Here is a 15,077-nt window from a genome sequence, read left to right as displayed (position 1 = left end):
GCAGACGCTCCGGTGCGAAGCGTACACCCTACAGGGCTCACAAACGCTGCAGACGCTCCGGTGCGAAGCGTACACCTTGCGGTGCTTACGAACGGGGCTCACAAACGCTGCAGACGCTCTGGTGCGAAGCGTACACCCTGCGGTGTGAAGCGTACACAGTACCTTATCTTTGAAAGTTCGTCACGGACGATGCGGTGAATCCCAGCGCATTGTACGTTGCGATGTCCTCCTGTTACGGTGCGAGCTACGGCTTGTAGGGGGCCTTAGTCACGATGTTTGAGGGGACGGTGCGTAGGTACGGTGCTCTGGCTGTTCGTTGCGGCATACGAGCCGTACCTTGAGAGAGGCGCCTTTTCTTTAAGCGTGGTGCGAAGCAGGCAGTACGCCCCGATGGTGAGCGCAGCAGCCTGCCCACAACAGGGGTAGGGGGGCACGCTTGAGCAGTGTGATTCGAAGAGGGGAAACAAAAGTGCGGCACGAAGTCCTTGCTTCACGGTGCAAGCTATGGCTTGTAGGGGGGCCTTAGTCGCGTTGTTTGGGCCGGACAGCTGGGCACAGGCTTTCCAGTGTACGCGCCGATCTAGGAGGTGCAAACTTCTCTCGGCTTCGGTTTCACGGGGAGAACGGCGGTTCTCGGGACTTCGTTCAGGGGGCAAGGTCAGTCACAAGCCCTTGGAGATCACAGAAGCACAAGTTGAAATAAAGTTTCTTTAGCAATCTTTCTCCTCTCCTTCAGCAGCAAGGCAACTACTGCAGGCCAGTCCCCCAGGTCAGGGATAGTACTCCTCCTACAGCTTTCCCGGTTCCTTTTCCTCAGGCAGAGGTTTGTCTGGTCAGCAGGATCTAATTTCTTGGGCTCAAGTTCCCAATACTTATAGTGCAATTCTTTTGTTCTTGCAGGCCAGGGGGGCCCTTACCTAGTTCGGTCCGGTTTCTGAACACTTTGTTGATATGATGCAGGTCTCTGCTTTCAGTGTGCAGGGCAGAGACATCAGACGCTCCACAGGAGGTGGAGCCAGCATTGTGGCGGCAGAGCACAGCCCTATTCAGAGTCCAGGGGTACTCCTCCCACTCATCCTGGTGTAATCTTCCTATTCACCACCTGGCTGCCCAGACTGTCTCTTGGAATTCCCCAGCCCTGCCACTCACACAAACCAGACAGCAGATACACATCAGCGCAGAGGCGGGCTGAAATGGCTAGGCAAGCAAATGCCAACTTTCTAAAAGTAAATGAAATCAGGAGAATGAAACAGCTGGCGTGCACTCAATTTTGACTAAGTAAACCAGTAAATAATGTATTCGATAGTGATTTTTGAACTTGGTGTGCTGTCCCTGAGGTGGTTCCACCTCCACCTGGATACAAAGTGCGAAAGAAACTAGAGCTGAATGCTCTAGACCGGGACTGCACTACCTTTGTGGACTCAAGAATGAGAATGTAACAAAGTTATCAAAACAATTGAAATATTATAGGTGCCTTAAAACAATCAACATTGCTGTGGCAAGTGCGTACAACAAAATTGTCCAAAAGAGCATACAAATATGAAAGAAACGAGGATCAGGCTTCTGCTTGATGAAGTGTTGTTTAATCACACTCCTTTCGGAATCCAAATGTAAAATTCATAGAAAAGTGATCCGAATCAAATATGAAGTCGTATGACAAAGCTCAATTTTCCCAATGCATTTCGGGTGAATTCATCACCCTTCTTCAGGGGTTATCTGCAAGCAAAATGAAATACATTTGGTATATGATATATATGAACTATTAACCTAGTAGAGAATGGGAGGACTCAACGCCACCAGACCATTTAAGATTCTTAAAGAAGGAACGGAAAGTTGAATGTGAAAGCCACATCACCAGTAGTAGTTAGAAAGACTGTTGAAAATGCGAGAAAAGGGAACAGTCGGATACAAAAGAGCAAAGACTGTGAATCACCCTGTGAAATAAGTAGACTAGACACTACATGCAGTATGCTTAGATGAACACTACCTCAGGGCGAGATTGAGCTGGTAACCAATATGAAGCTGCGGCTGAAATAATGGGTGACCTGTGAATATGAAAAAGAACAATGAGGTCTGACCTTCTTCGAAGTGAACCAGTGTGGGCGCTCCGGTAACTGTCACAAGTGAGGGGACAAATAAACTCACCGAGCGTTCACAGAACGCCAGGGACCATGACGCGGTGAATGAATGGCTGTATGCTGCGTAATCAATGCGATGGCAGTGCTGGGCTGGCCGTAGTGATATCGTGTCAGCTGAGAAAATAGTGTCGTTTCCTAAAAGTAACGTGTTGAAACAGGAGTTTAGAAGAAAGCTCATGTCTCTCTGTACTCGCGGTGTGAAGTATCACTAAAGTATCTAAAATAGGAAAGTAACCTGATGATGATGTCCCGGTCGCCGCACTCATTAATCCAAGGGTGTAAAAGTGAATGGTACAAACACTGTTGGTTAAATGGATACTTCAATCGGACCACGTTAGCGTGGAGCCGTGCCGTACCGTGAACTTGGAAAACGGACTATACAAGATGTTATCGTGGTAAATGGGCGGCCATGTTGACTAGGGAAGATGTGGCAGAAAAAAGTCACGATAATCATAGAAAGGAGACAGTGATAGTATAAGATAGAATGAACGGAAGAAAAGATGGAACAGAAGATGTAACCCAATCGCCAAAAGTGCTCGCAAGCTAGGTCATTCCTGAAATGGTGGTTATGAAGATGTGACATCCTGCCTATGTACATGCTTAGAGTAAGATATCTCATTTTGTAGTGATGCTATGTCCTGCCTATTTCCATTCTGTGTTGGAAATTACATCGAGACCTTAATGTGAATGTCGATGAGTTAAGGATATTTAACTCATTTCTATGCGCATAAAGCGCTTTAAGTGTCGAAAATAAATCAAAAACATGCACATGTTGTCTGTCGTCAAAGCATAAAAATATGTACAGAACACTAATGAGACCACGTCAACACTCTATGGTTCGTTGTTGTCTTCACACTAATATCACAGTGGTAACAAAACTGAATTTAAAAACGTGAATATCATAAACATGATGAAACCATCCTGTCAAGAAACATAAACAATACTGTAGAAATTGTGGTAGTACAACATATATTGTAATGGTGAATAAAATTGTTTTGAAATAAAAAGTGAATGAAAAATGTGAGAGAAATACAATGAATCAATGAAAAATGCATAAAATTATGATAAACAGAATGAGTTGACTGCTCTGATGCTAAGATGGTCAACCCCGACTTCCCTTTCCTCTTGAATGATGGGAGAATTGTTACAGAAAACATGCAAATTCGATTTTGTCATTGAGTCCCTTGGGGCTCAAGGTGTTAAGATACCGAATCCAAAAGGATTCCCTTTGAATGATGAATTTAGTCATGTTACGGTCATTGTGAGATTTAATGACTTCGATTACACTGAACCTCAATTGGGCGATCGTGTGATGTGAATCGCTCCAGTGGCTTGCTAGTGGTGAATTCATAGATCTGGTGCGGATACGACTCTTGTGTTCCGTGATACGGGTACGAAGAGGTCTTTCAGTTTTACCAACATAACACAAGCCACAAGGGCATCGTATTATATATATCTTGTTTGAGGTGTTACAGTTAGCTGTGAAATCAAATTTGACAGGTTTTCCCGACCAGGGATGAGCTATGGATGCACCAATGATAACATTGTTACAGTGGGAACAATTGTAACATCTAGTCATGCCCTTTGGTATCTGGTTGTTAGTAGACTCGCGTTTCTTGAGAAGTTCTTTCAAGTTGTTGGAACGTTTGTAAGCAAAGATCGGAGGATCTTTAAACAAGTTCCCAAAGTCTGGTTCTGATTGTAACACATCCCATCTGTTAAGTATGGTTTTTTTTTATGGAAGGTGAGAGGGTGGAGAACTTGGACACAAAAACCTCTCTGGTTTGTGTGGGTTTTGTTTTTTTGTCAAGTAATGTAGATCTAGGGACCTGATTTAGTCGTTCAACAGATGATTCAATAAGTGTCCTAGGATATCCTCGTGCCAAAAACTGTTCTTTCGTTTCTTCAAGAGAATTGTGTAATTGTGAGGTATCTGAGGTGATGCGCTTAATTCTCAAGAACTGAGAATACGGAAGATGTCTTTTCAAAGACTCTGGGTGAAAGCTACTGTAGAGAAGCGTATTATTACGGTCGGTGGGTTTCTTGAACAGTGAGGTGACAATCTTGTTGGATTTTAATTCAATGAGTACATCAAGGTACGAGATGGAATGTTTGTCCAAAGTGTATGTGAACTGTATTCTGGGTTTGTGATCATTCAGAGAGGAAAGTTTGGTTTCCAAAGTTTGTCTGTTGCCTTGCCACATGATGAAAATGTCATCAATATACCGGCGGTATATGATGAGATTGTCAGTCCATTCAGTGTCACTTAGGATGTTGTCTTGTTCAAACTTCATCATGAAGATATTTGCGTAGCTGGGAGCTCCCGCAAAACCCATAGATGTACCGTTTGTTTGTAAGAAAAATCTGTCATTCCATTTAAAATAACTGTTGAATAAGCGAAAATTCAGCAGTTCAAGAAGAAAAACCTTGTTAGCTGAGATGGTGTCCATTTGAAGCAAAGCCCATTCAATCGCTTCAATACCTTCTGAGTGAGGAATCGAAGTGTATAGAGCTACAACATCTACTGTCAGTAACCATATTTCGTTGTGGCTTTGTAAGCTGAGATTATTGAGTAATTTCAAGAAGTGTGTGGTATCTTGAACGTACGTGGGCCCTGCCTGTACGAATGGTTGTAGAAAATAGTCTAAATATTGACCAAGTGAATTATGGATGGAATCACACCCTGTTACTATGGGGCGAAAAGGTGGATTTGACTTTTGAGTCGTTAGTGAAACATGACTTATCACATCTACACACACCTTCCAAAAAATTCCAGAACTTGTCACTTAAAGACAAGACTGCGCTCAAAAGTCTAAGGTCCAACACGTCTTTGACATTCTTACCGGCTGATAAGGGGGGTGCTTTGGTCATAATGGACACGAGTTTTTATGAATCCACAATCAATGTGATGTTGTCTGATGAGTCTACATATCTACCACTACAACAGGACCCAACGGTAGAGTTTCAAGACTCCTTGACAGATATTCTCACGCATGCCAAAGACATGGGATGGATCAATTCCAAAACATATGACTTTCTGTACAAGAAATATCCACGTCGACCACTCATTTATGCACTTCCTAAGATACACAAATGTTTGTCAAACCCACCTTTTCGCCCCATAGTATCAGGGTGTGATTCCATCCATGATTCACTTGGTCAATATTTAGACTATTTTCTACAACCATTCGTACAGGCAGGGCCCACGTACGTTCAAGATACCACACACTTCTTGAAATTACTCAATAATCTCAGCTTACAAAGCCACAACGAAATATGGTTACTGACAGTAGATGTTGTAGCTCTATACACTTCGATTCCTCACTCAGAAGGTATTGAAGCGATTGAATGGGCTTTGCTTCAAATGGACACCATCTCAGCTAACAAGGTTTTTCTTCTTGAACTGCTGAATTTTTGCTTATTCAACAGTTATTTTAAATGGAATGACAGATTTTTCTTACAAACAAACGGTACATTTATGGGTTTTGCGGGAGCTCCCAGCTACGCAAATATCTTCATGATGAAGTTTGAACAAGACAACATCCTAAGTGACACTGAATGGACTGACAATCTCATCATATACCGCCGGTATATTGATGACATTTTCATCATGTGGCAAGGCAATAGACACACTTTGGAAACCAAACTTTCCTCTCTGAATGATCACAATCCCAGAATACAGTTCACATACACTTTGGACAAACATTCCATCTCGTACCTTGATGTACTCATTGAATTAAAATCCAACAAGATTGTCACCTCACTGTTCAAGAAACCCACCGACCGTAATAATACGCTTCTCTACAGTAGCTTTCACCCAGAGTCTTTGAAAAGACATCTTCTGTATTCTCAGTTCTTGAGAATTAAGCGCATCACCTCAGATACCTCACAATTACACAATTCTCTTGAAGAAACGAAAGAACAGTTTTTGGCACGAGGATATCCTAGGACACTTATTGAATCATCTGTTGAACGACTAAATCAGGTCCCTAGATCTACATTACTTGACAAAAAAACAAAACCCACACAAACCAGAGAGGTTTTTGTGTCCAAGTTCTCCACCCTCTCACCTTCCATCAAAAAAACCATACTTAACAGATGGGATGTGTTACAATCAGAACCAGACTTTGGGAACTTGTTTAAAGATCCTCCGATCTTTGCTTACAAACGTTCCAACAACTTGAAAGAACTTCTCAAGAAACGCGAGTCTACTAACAACCAGATACCAAAGGGCATGACTAGATGTTACAATTGTTCCCACTGTAACAATGTTATCATTGGTGCATCCATAGCTCATCCCTGGTCGGGAAAACCTGTCAAATTTGATTTCACAGCTAACTGTAACACCTCAAACGTGATATATATAATATGATGCCCTTGTGGCTTGTATTATGTTGGTAAAACTGAAAGACCTCTTCGTACCCGTATCAAGGAACACAAGAGTCGTATCCGCACCAGATCTATAAATTCACCACTAGCAAGCCACTGGAGCGATTCACATCACACGATCGCCCAATTGAGGTTCAGTGTAATCGAAGTCATTAAATCTCACAATGACCGTGACATGACTAAATTCATCATTCAAAGGGAATCCTTTTGGATTCGGTATCTTAACAGCTTGAGCCCCAAGGGACTCAATGACAAAATCGAATTTGCATGTTTAATGTAACAATTCTCCCATCATTCATGAGGAAAGGGAAGTCGGGGTTGACCATCTTAGCATCAGAGCAGTCAACTCATTCTGTTTATCATAATTTTATGCATTTTTCATTGATTCATTGTATTTCTCTCACATTTTTCATTCACTTTTTATTTCAAAAAATGTTATTCACCATTACAGTATATGTTGTACTACCACAATTTCTACAGTATTGTTTGTTTCTTGACAGGATGGTTTCATCATGTTTATGATATTCACGTTTTTAAATTCAGTTTTGTTACCACTGTGATATTAGTGTGAAGACAACAACGAACCATAGAGTGTTGACGTGGTCTCATTAGTGTTCTGTACATATTTTCATGCTTTGACGACAGACAACATGTGCATGTTTTTGATTTATTTTCGACACTTAAAGCGCTTTATGCGCATAGAAATGAGTTAAATATCCTTAACTCATCGACATTAACATTAAGGTCTCGATGTAATTTCCAACACAGAATGGAAATAGGCAGGACATAGCATCACTACAAAATGAGATATCTTACTCTAAGCATGTACATAAGCAGGATGTCACATCTTCATAACCACCATTTCAGGAATGACCTAGCTTGCGAGCACTTTTGGCGATTGGGTTACATCTTCTGTTCCATCTTTTCTTCCGTTCATTCTATCTTATACTATCACTGTCTCCTTTCCATGATTATCGTGACTTTTTTCTGCCACATCTTCCCTAGTCAACATGGCCGCCCATTTACCACGATAACATCCTGTATAGTCCGTTTTCCATGTTCACGGTACGGCACGGCTCCACGCTAACGTGGTCCGATTGAAGTATCCATTTAACCAACAGTGTTTGTACCATTCACTTTTACACCCTTGGATTAATGAGCGCGGCGACCGGGACATCATCATCAGGTTACTTTCCTATTTTAGATACTTTAGTGATACTTCACACCGCGAGTACAGAGAGACATGAGCTTTCTTCTAAACTCCTGTTTCAACACGTTACTTTTAGGAAACGACACTATTTTCTCAGCTGACACGATATCACTACGGCCAGCCCAGCACTGCCATCGCATTGATTACGCAGCATACAGCCATTCATTCACCGCGTCATGGTCCCTGGCGTTCTGCGAACGCTCGGTGAGTTTATTTGTCCCCTCACTTGTGACAGTTACCGGAGCGCCCACACTGGTTCACTTCGAAGAAGGTCAGACCTCATTGTTCTTTTTCATATTCACAGGTCACCCATTATTTCAGCCACAGCTTCATATTTGTTACCAGCTCAATCTCGCCCTGAGGTAGTGTTCATCTAAGCATACTGCATGTAGTGTCTAGTCTACTTATTTCACAGGGTGATTCACAGTCTTTGCTCTTTTGTATCCGACTGTTCCCTTTTCTCGCATTTTCAACAGTCTTTCTAACTACTACTGGTGATGTGGCTTTCACATTCAACTTTCCGTTCCTTCTTCAAGAATCTTAAATGGTCTGGTGGCGTTGAGTCCTCCCATTCTCTACTAGGTTAATAGTTCATATATATCATATACCAAATGTATTTCATTTTGCTTGCAGATAACCCCTGAAGAAGGGTGATGAATTCACCCGAAATGCATTGGGAAAATTGAGCTTTGTCATACGACTTCATATTTGATTCGGATCACTTTTCTATGAATTTTACATTTGGATTCCGAAAGGAGTGTGATTAAACAACACTTCATCAAGCAGAAGCCTGATCCTCGTTTCTTTCATATCTGTATGCTCTTTTGGACAATTTTGTTGTACGCACTTGCCACAGCAATGTTGATTGTTTTAAGGCACCTATAATATTTCAATTGTTTTGATAACTTTGTTACATTCTCATTCTTGAGTCCACAAAGGTAGTGCAGTCCCTGTCTAGAGCATTCAGCTCTAGTTTCTTTCGAACCTTCTAAAAGTGGCATTTGCAAACACAGAACATTAAAATAAACTTTGCTAAAAGATGTATTTTATTATTCTGAGTTCAGGCATACTAAACTCGATTTTCTACCATGTTCCCTGGGTCTGTTAGGATCATAGGATATAACAATCTTAACAGCCCATTCTGGCCTATGAGAACAGGTAGCCTTACAATAGTGAAAAACGAAAATGGCTGTAATTCACTATTAGGACATGCCACACACATCAGGGCTTGTCCTACCTTATGCTTACAATGCACCCTGCACTGGGGCCTACCATAGAGGTGACTAATATGAAGTTAAGGGAAGGTTTAGGGACTGGCAAGTGGGTGCACTTGCCCAGTCAGCATGACAGTACCAGACTGCACGCAGGTTCTGCAATGGCAGACCTTAGACACATTTTACCAGGCCGCTTCTGTGGGTGGCACAACCAGTGCTGCAAGCCCACCAGCAGCATTTGTATTTACAAGCCCTGGCACTCCTGGTGCCCTTTACTGGGCTCTGACAGTAAACCAAATAAGCCAATCATGGAATCCAACCAACATATACATTTTATATAGGGAGCACTTGTACTATGGCACTGGTTGGCAGTGGCACAGTGCTCTGAGAAGCCAACACCAGCAAAACACATGAGGCACAGCAACAAAAAAAGTGGAAGGGAGACTCACGCCAAGGTGCCAGGTCTAACAGTAGGCATCTCACTAAATGGTTCGCTGATTCATTGCGCCAAAACACAGAAGTGACATTAATGCCACTGAGGCAAACTGGGAAGCAGATAGACATCGCCCCTTCGCTGATCAGTAATGGGCTGAAGCACTGAGCAGTCCCACTTATATTCCTTGTGCTTTCGCCTCATCCAACATTATATACTTCAAAGAGCATACCTCACCCCAGCCAAAATAAATAGTTTTTCCACAGCGTGGATGCAGCCTGCCCTAGGTGCCAGGTCACTGATGCTGATCTCCTTCACATGCTGTGGGCTTGCCCATCTTTACACACTTGCTGTCACTCGGTAGGCGCTGCCTTAGCCGCCTGCACTGGCCGCATCCTATCACACAATTGGGAGGAGTATATATTGCATTTCTACCCCAGAGGCAAACGGCTGAAGGTCACCTCCCGCTTTCTTGGCCTGGGTATCCTGCCAGCCAAGTGCCTGATCACAAAACGATGGAAGTCACCTGACCCTCCCACCTTAATGGCCTGGAAACAGACGCTGTTGGTGTGAGCTAGGGCGGAGACTATGGAATTCGGCACAGAGGATATCTTAGGCCTACATAAAAACCCTATAGGAGCATACTAAAGACGTGTACCCCTGCACTGAGTGCCCAACTGTACTGTTGTGGCAGATCCCTAATGCTGACTTATTTTGTCATAGGCACATAGGAATCATGCATGTGTGCCTATGACATAAGCATGTCTCACGGATTGGGGTGTCTTGTTTGACCAGGAGAGACGCCCAAAGCGCTACCCTTATAAAGGTAAAAGGCACTGCCTTCGTAAGGAGTTAAGCAGCATAATAGCAGTGGTGGCAGCATACCATGTAGTAATCTGTAGTAATGAACAGGAACTTTTTACCCTGTGTCACTGGAGTGAGGCCTACATGCTCACTCGGCTATTTAAATTTCCGCTGCTCTGTGCTTAGGTCTTCCTCGGCCTACATTAGGTAGATGTGGAATGCTGCATAGCACAGCAACAGAGACTGTGTGGTTGTATGTGTGCCTGGGAAGGGTACAGTACAGGAGTAGAGCAGTACTGTGCAGTACATGTGGGATTAGTGCATGTGCTGAGTATATGTATGCCTGTGAGGTATAAAAGACATGATGGATGTGGTGCAGCGCAGTGCGTGTGCAATGAAAGCATGTGCTGGGTCTAAGTGTGCTCTGTGAAGTATTATACATGAAGGGTGAAGTGTGTTTTGAAATGCGCATATTGTGAGTTTGTGTGCATTTGCATTTATACATGTATAGGGTGTCTGTGCATAAAGTTATTAGTGCCGAACAGTAAGTGTGCTGAGTGTACTCTTGAGTAAATGTGCCTGCAATGGTACATTATATGGAGGACCCTAGGTTCCATTTTGGGATGCCCAGGCATGCCTGGTGAAGACACGAGTAGATGATTCCCCCCAGACAGATTTGTGTATTGCTGCATTCCTGTGAGCTGGGATGGACACACACACTGGAGGGAAAAGGAAGAAACTCCCTTTACAATTCAAAAGACTACTCTTTGATTCAGTGATAGATCACAAGGAAGGATCCTGGGCACATCTCAGGAAGGGAGATTAGGCTGATCAGGAAATCCTAAAGAGTAGGCCTCAGGGTCTGGGGTTAACCTTTGCATGCACATACCACTCTGGCTGACATCCAAGTGGAACTCTTTTCACTCCCATGGACTGGGTTATGGAACAATCCGCCTCAGTGTCTTACCTTCTGTGACAGACATCTTTCATAAGGAAAAGAAGAAATAGAGAAGTGTCCACTTCAAAGAAAGCAGTCCCCAACATAAAACTTCAAAGCCTCAGATTCAAAATCACATTTAGTGTCTGACAATGGACTATAAGAATGGGAGGTTGAGTCCCCAAACATTTGCCATCTGCCAAGCAGCCGGACTGGCTGTGTGAGAATAGGAAACTCTGCAAGACTTCTGCCTGTGACCAGCACTGGGGGGCAAGGCCTGCTAGGCTCCCTGCTGGGTGAGGGAACATCACCAAGGGCACCAAGATCACCTACTCTGTAGCACAATTGCCTGCCTGCTTGACTAGATCAGTGTGACCTGTGACAGAAAGTAGGGTACTGGAGGTAGTGAGGTCCAGTGAGGAACCCTGCATGAGGATTCCCTAAGCAAAATGTGAGGCTATGCACAGAATGGGCAGTTGCCCATATGCAGTATCTGCTCTACGACCCTCGTATGCCAGGAGAATGCTGCATTGTTCTGAGCCGTATCACAGGCGCTGGGCAGGAAGCCTCAGGCCGTGCCGTTGTGACCCCTTATGCAAAAAAGAGGTCACCGGTGAACTGATTTTGCCGCAACCGGTTATGCCAGGAGGGGCTGCCGTAGTGAGGGAGATTGCTTCAGGAGAGTCTGTGCCCGGATCATGATCACCACAGCAACCCCAAATGCCAGGTGGGGCTGCTGGTATCCCCTGGGCCTTAAAGTTCAGTTTGCTGCCTGGACCGGAGGAAGACTGCTGTGACAAACGAGACAAACCAGCAGATGGTGATCAGCACCTGACAAAGTCTGTAAGGTTCACCAAGATGCTGCAAAGGACGTCGTACCCTCATTGGAGCTCCCGTTGGGGCCCTGAGGATTACACCATAAGTAGCTGCCGCTGCAGGAGATAAGAGCAACTTTACGTTTGTGTCCGCTGAGCGGGAGCATCCCTAATCACTGGAACAGACCAGCAACGCTGCTCGACAGAGAGACTGTGCTCCCTGGTGCTGCCGAGCCCCATAGAAGTACGGCCTGATAATTTGCATTCTCTGGATGGGGTCACCAATGAATGAGAAATAACCCTTAACATGTTACACATAAGAGGGTGGCACAGGGATTTGCCTGATAGCTGCTAGAGCCCCGACCTCAAGGGGGATTGTGTTATTGTTTTTGAATGTAGTATACCTTTGCATGTGTAGAGTTATGAATAAAAATACTTCTTGTTCGAGGCATGTGAGCTGTCGATCACATGCTGTGCATAGATTGCCATCTAGTGTTGGGTCCGGATGTTTACAATTTGTTTTTCTTCGAAGAAGTCTTTCCAGTCACGAGGTATGTGACTCCTCCTTTCGGTGATAGTACGCATGGGCATCGACTCCATCTTCAGATAGTTTTTTTCCGCCTTCGGATACGGATGTTAATCGCTGTGCTCCTGTTAGACACCGTTCCTTCGGTTTCCCTCGGTGTGCAAGACACTCACCCTTGTCAATATTGTTTCCGATCGTGTATACCATTCTTCGCGTGTTGTTTTTACTGATTAAAAAAACCCTCTTTCGATCGGAGAGATCGTGGTAGGCCATCTGGTCTACCCGTGTCGGTTCGACTTGCAGTCGATGGAACGAACTCCCTTCAAATTCTGCCCTCGGTGCCACGCGATGTACCCGTGCATCAACTCACACAGTGTGTAACCTGTGCTTGTCTCCAGAGCTCAGAGAACAGGACTGCGATGGTTGCCAGGCTTTCCGCTCCAAGAAGACGCTTCGCGACCGTCTGGCTCGAATGCGCGACATGCAGAGTCAACACACAGGCTCTATTCCGGACCTCAATCGGATGAAGAAACCGGTGACGCGATTGGGGCTGAGGTGGAATAGGAACAGATCTCCATTTCCGAGTACGGCTTCAAACAGGATGAAGACATCCCACATAAACAGCGTACGGAAAGTACAGAATGTCCCTCGCCCCGACATCCATCTCAACTGAAAAAGAAGGCTCAGGCCTAACGGTTAGGGTGGTTGTGAGAAAGTGCCATCTTTCTTGCATGGTATGCCCCCACTTTTTGCTGAATTGCTGACTGTACTTTGACTGAGTGTGCCCTGGGCTCCTGCCAATTAGGTGCCCAGGGCCTATGTTCCTTCCCTAAAACCCAAATTGGCAAACCCTGGCCACATGTCAGCCCCTGGTATATCGTACCCTAGGTACCCAGGGCCTTGTGACCAGGGAAGGCCTCTAAGGGCTGCAACACTTATTGTGCCACCCTTAGAGGCCCTGTACGCTAACACAAACACACTGCCCTTGCAGGCTGAGTGTCTGGGTACAAGATACATCTCTGTGTGCCATGCCCACAACCTACACTGCCCTGGCATACATCAGCCACCCCACTAGCTGGGTGCCCTATGCCAGTGGTGTGGGCACAGGAGCATGAGCCCTGTGCCCCTACAGTTCCCAGGTCAATTCCTGGGCACTAAGTGCAGTGCTGCCATTTAGGAGTATATGGTGCTGGGAGCTCGTCAAACACGAACTCTACAGCACCATAATGGCAACACTGAAGACTGAGAAGTTTGGTATCAAACTTCTCAGCACATTAAACCCGCACTGATGCCAGTGTGGGATTTAATGTACAAAGCACTGCAGAGGGCATCTTAGAGATGCCCTCTGAAACCTAACCTACAATCCACGTCTTGTCTGAGAGGCTGCCACACAGCAGACATGTTGCTGGACCCCTGGGTGGAGAGCCCCCGCTCTCCTGGCCCTGCAGCAATGCACATCCTGGGCGAGGTGCTAGGTCTCCTCCCCCAGGATGGGCTGGGGGAAGCTTCAAAGGCTTGCCGCCTTTGTGAGCTTCTCCAGGCCATTTGCTGTACCCAGAAACTGGCCCCCACCGGTTCTGACCCCCACTCTGGCAGGAAGACTGGCCAGAAACCCCAAGTAAGGACAGGGGATGTGCCAGCCTCTGCCAACCCCACCCCTCAGGTGGGGGAGGCGAGGTGAAGCACATCTCCGGGCTCTCGCCATCTTGAAGATGGGAAGCCCTGTCCAATCAGGACTAGGCTACTGCCCCCCCTCCCACAGGAGAGTGGCAGGATAGGGGGTGTACCCACCCCAGGGCAGGGACCCATTGTTCCCTGCCCTTTAGCTACCTGTAACGCCCCTATATCTAGTATTTAGGGGCACCCTGAACCTTCCCTCCTCAGATTCCAGATGCCGAAAATGCAAAGAAGAACAAGAAGAAAGAAGACCTGCCGTGCAGCTGCTAAGAAGAGGAAGACACCAACTGCTTTGGCCCCAGCCCTACCGGCCTGTCGACCCTCGAACCTGCTCCTGCTAAATCCCGGCACCTCCTGTGGCCAGCAACCTCACAAACCCCGGACGACCTGGCTACCTTGTGACTCTGAGCATTTGGGACTCCCATGAGCAGTGGCTCTGCTCAAAGCAAGTTTCTAACCCCTGGCATCAGCCCGGAACCGCGAGCCCCGCCAAGCCTGGCCTGTGCCGGAGTGGACAAAGACCCCGAGGATGTCCCCCCGGCGACTGTGACGCCGAATCCGGGCCCCACCTCGACGCTCCTGACGACGCCTGCAGCCTCAGAACCAGAGACCCCTGCACCTGGCGCCCTGCGCCCCCCTGTGTCCGACTCCTGGGTACCTACCTATCCTCCAACTACCCAACGTACCTCTCGAAGTGGTGGTGGTACCTGAAGAATCCCGAGCTTGCAGCCTTTGTTCATCCTTGAGCTTTCCCTTTGAAATCCATTGAGCGCCCAAAGGCTCAAAAGCACCCTGCACCCAGCCGCCCGAGTGGCCCTGGCAATGCAACTTCTACTCCTACCTACCTCCCCATTTGCCCTGAGCAAGTGACCGAGAGCCCAGCTCCCACAGCCACGTGGCCTGCAAGTCAGCAGCCACCAACCAAGGCCCCCCT

At 45.9% G+C, this 15,077-nt stretch overlaps 1 protein-coding gene and 1 long non-coding RNA gene across 3 annotated transcripts in view; both read left to right on the top strand.

Annotated features, from left to right (window-relative positions):
* OSGEP (O-sialoglycoprotein endopeptidase) overlaps positions 1–15,077 on the top strand; it is an 871,251-nt gene that overhangs the window by 699,091 nt on the left and 157,083 nt on the right. The gene's annotated exons all lie outside the window — the stretch shown is intronic.
* Positions 7,582–8,669, top strand: LOC146821033 (uncharacterized). The gene is made up of 4 exons (XR_014962655.1): positions 7,582–7,713; positions 7,814–7,941; positions 8,042–8,099; positions 8,371–8,669. It is a non-coding gene; the product is annotated as an uncharacterized LOC146821033 (long non-coding RNA).

This window comes from Triturus cristatus, chromosome 6 (genome assembly GCF_964204655.1).
Source record: "Triturus cristatus chromosome 6, aTriCri1.1, whole genome shotgun sequence".
NCBI classification, from domain to species: Eukaryota; Metazoa; Chordata; class Amphibia; order Caudata; family Salamandridae; genus Triturus; species Triturus cristatus.
The sequence above is the reverse complement of the archived record's forward strand: the minus strand, read 5'-3'. Positions and strand labels throughout refer to the sequence as shown.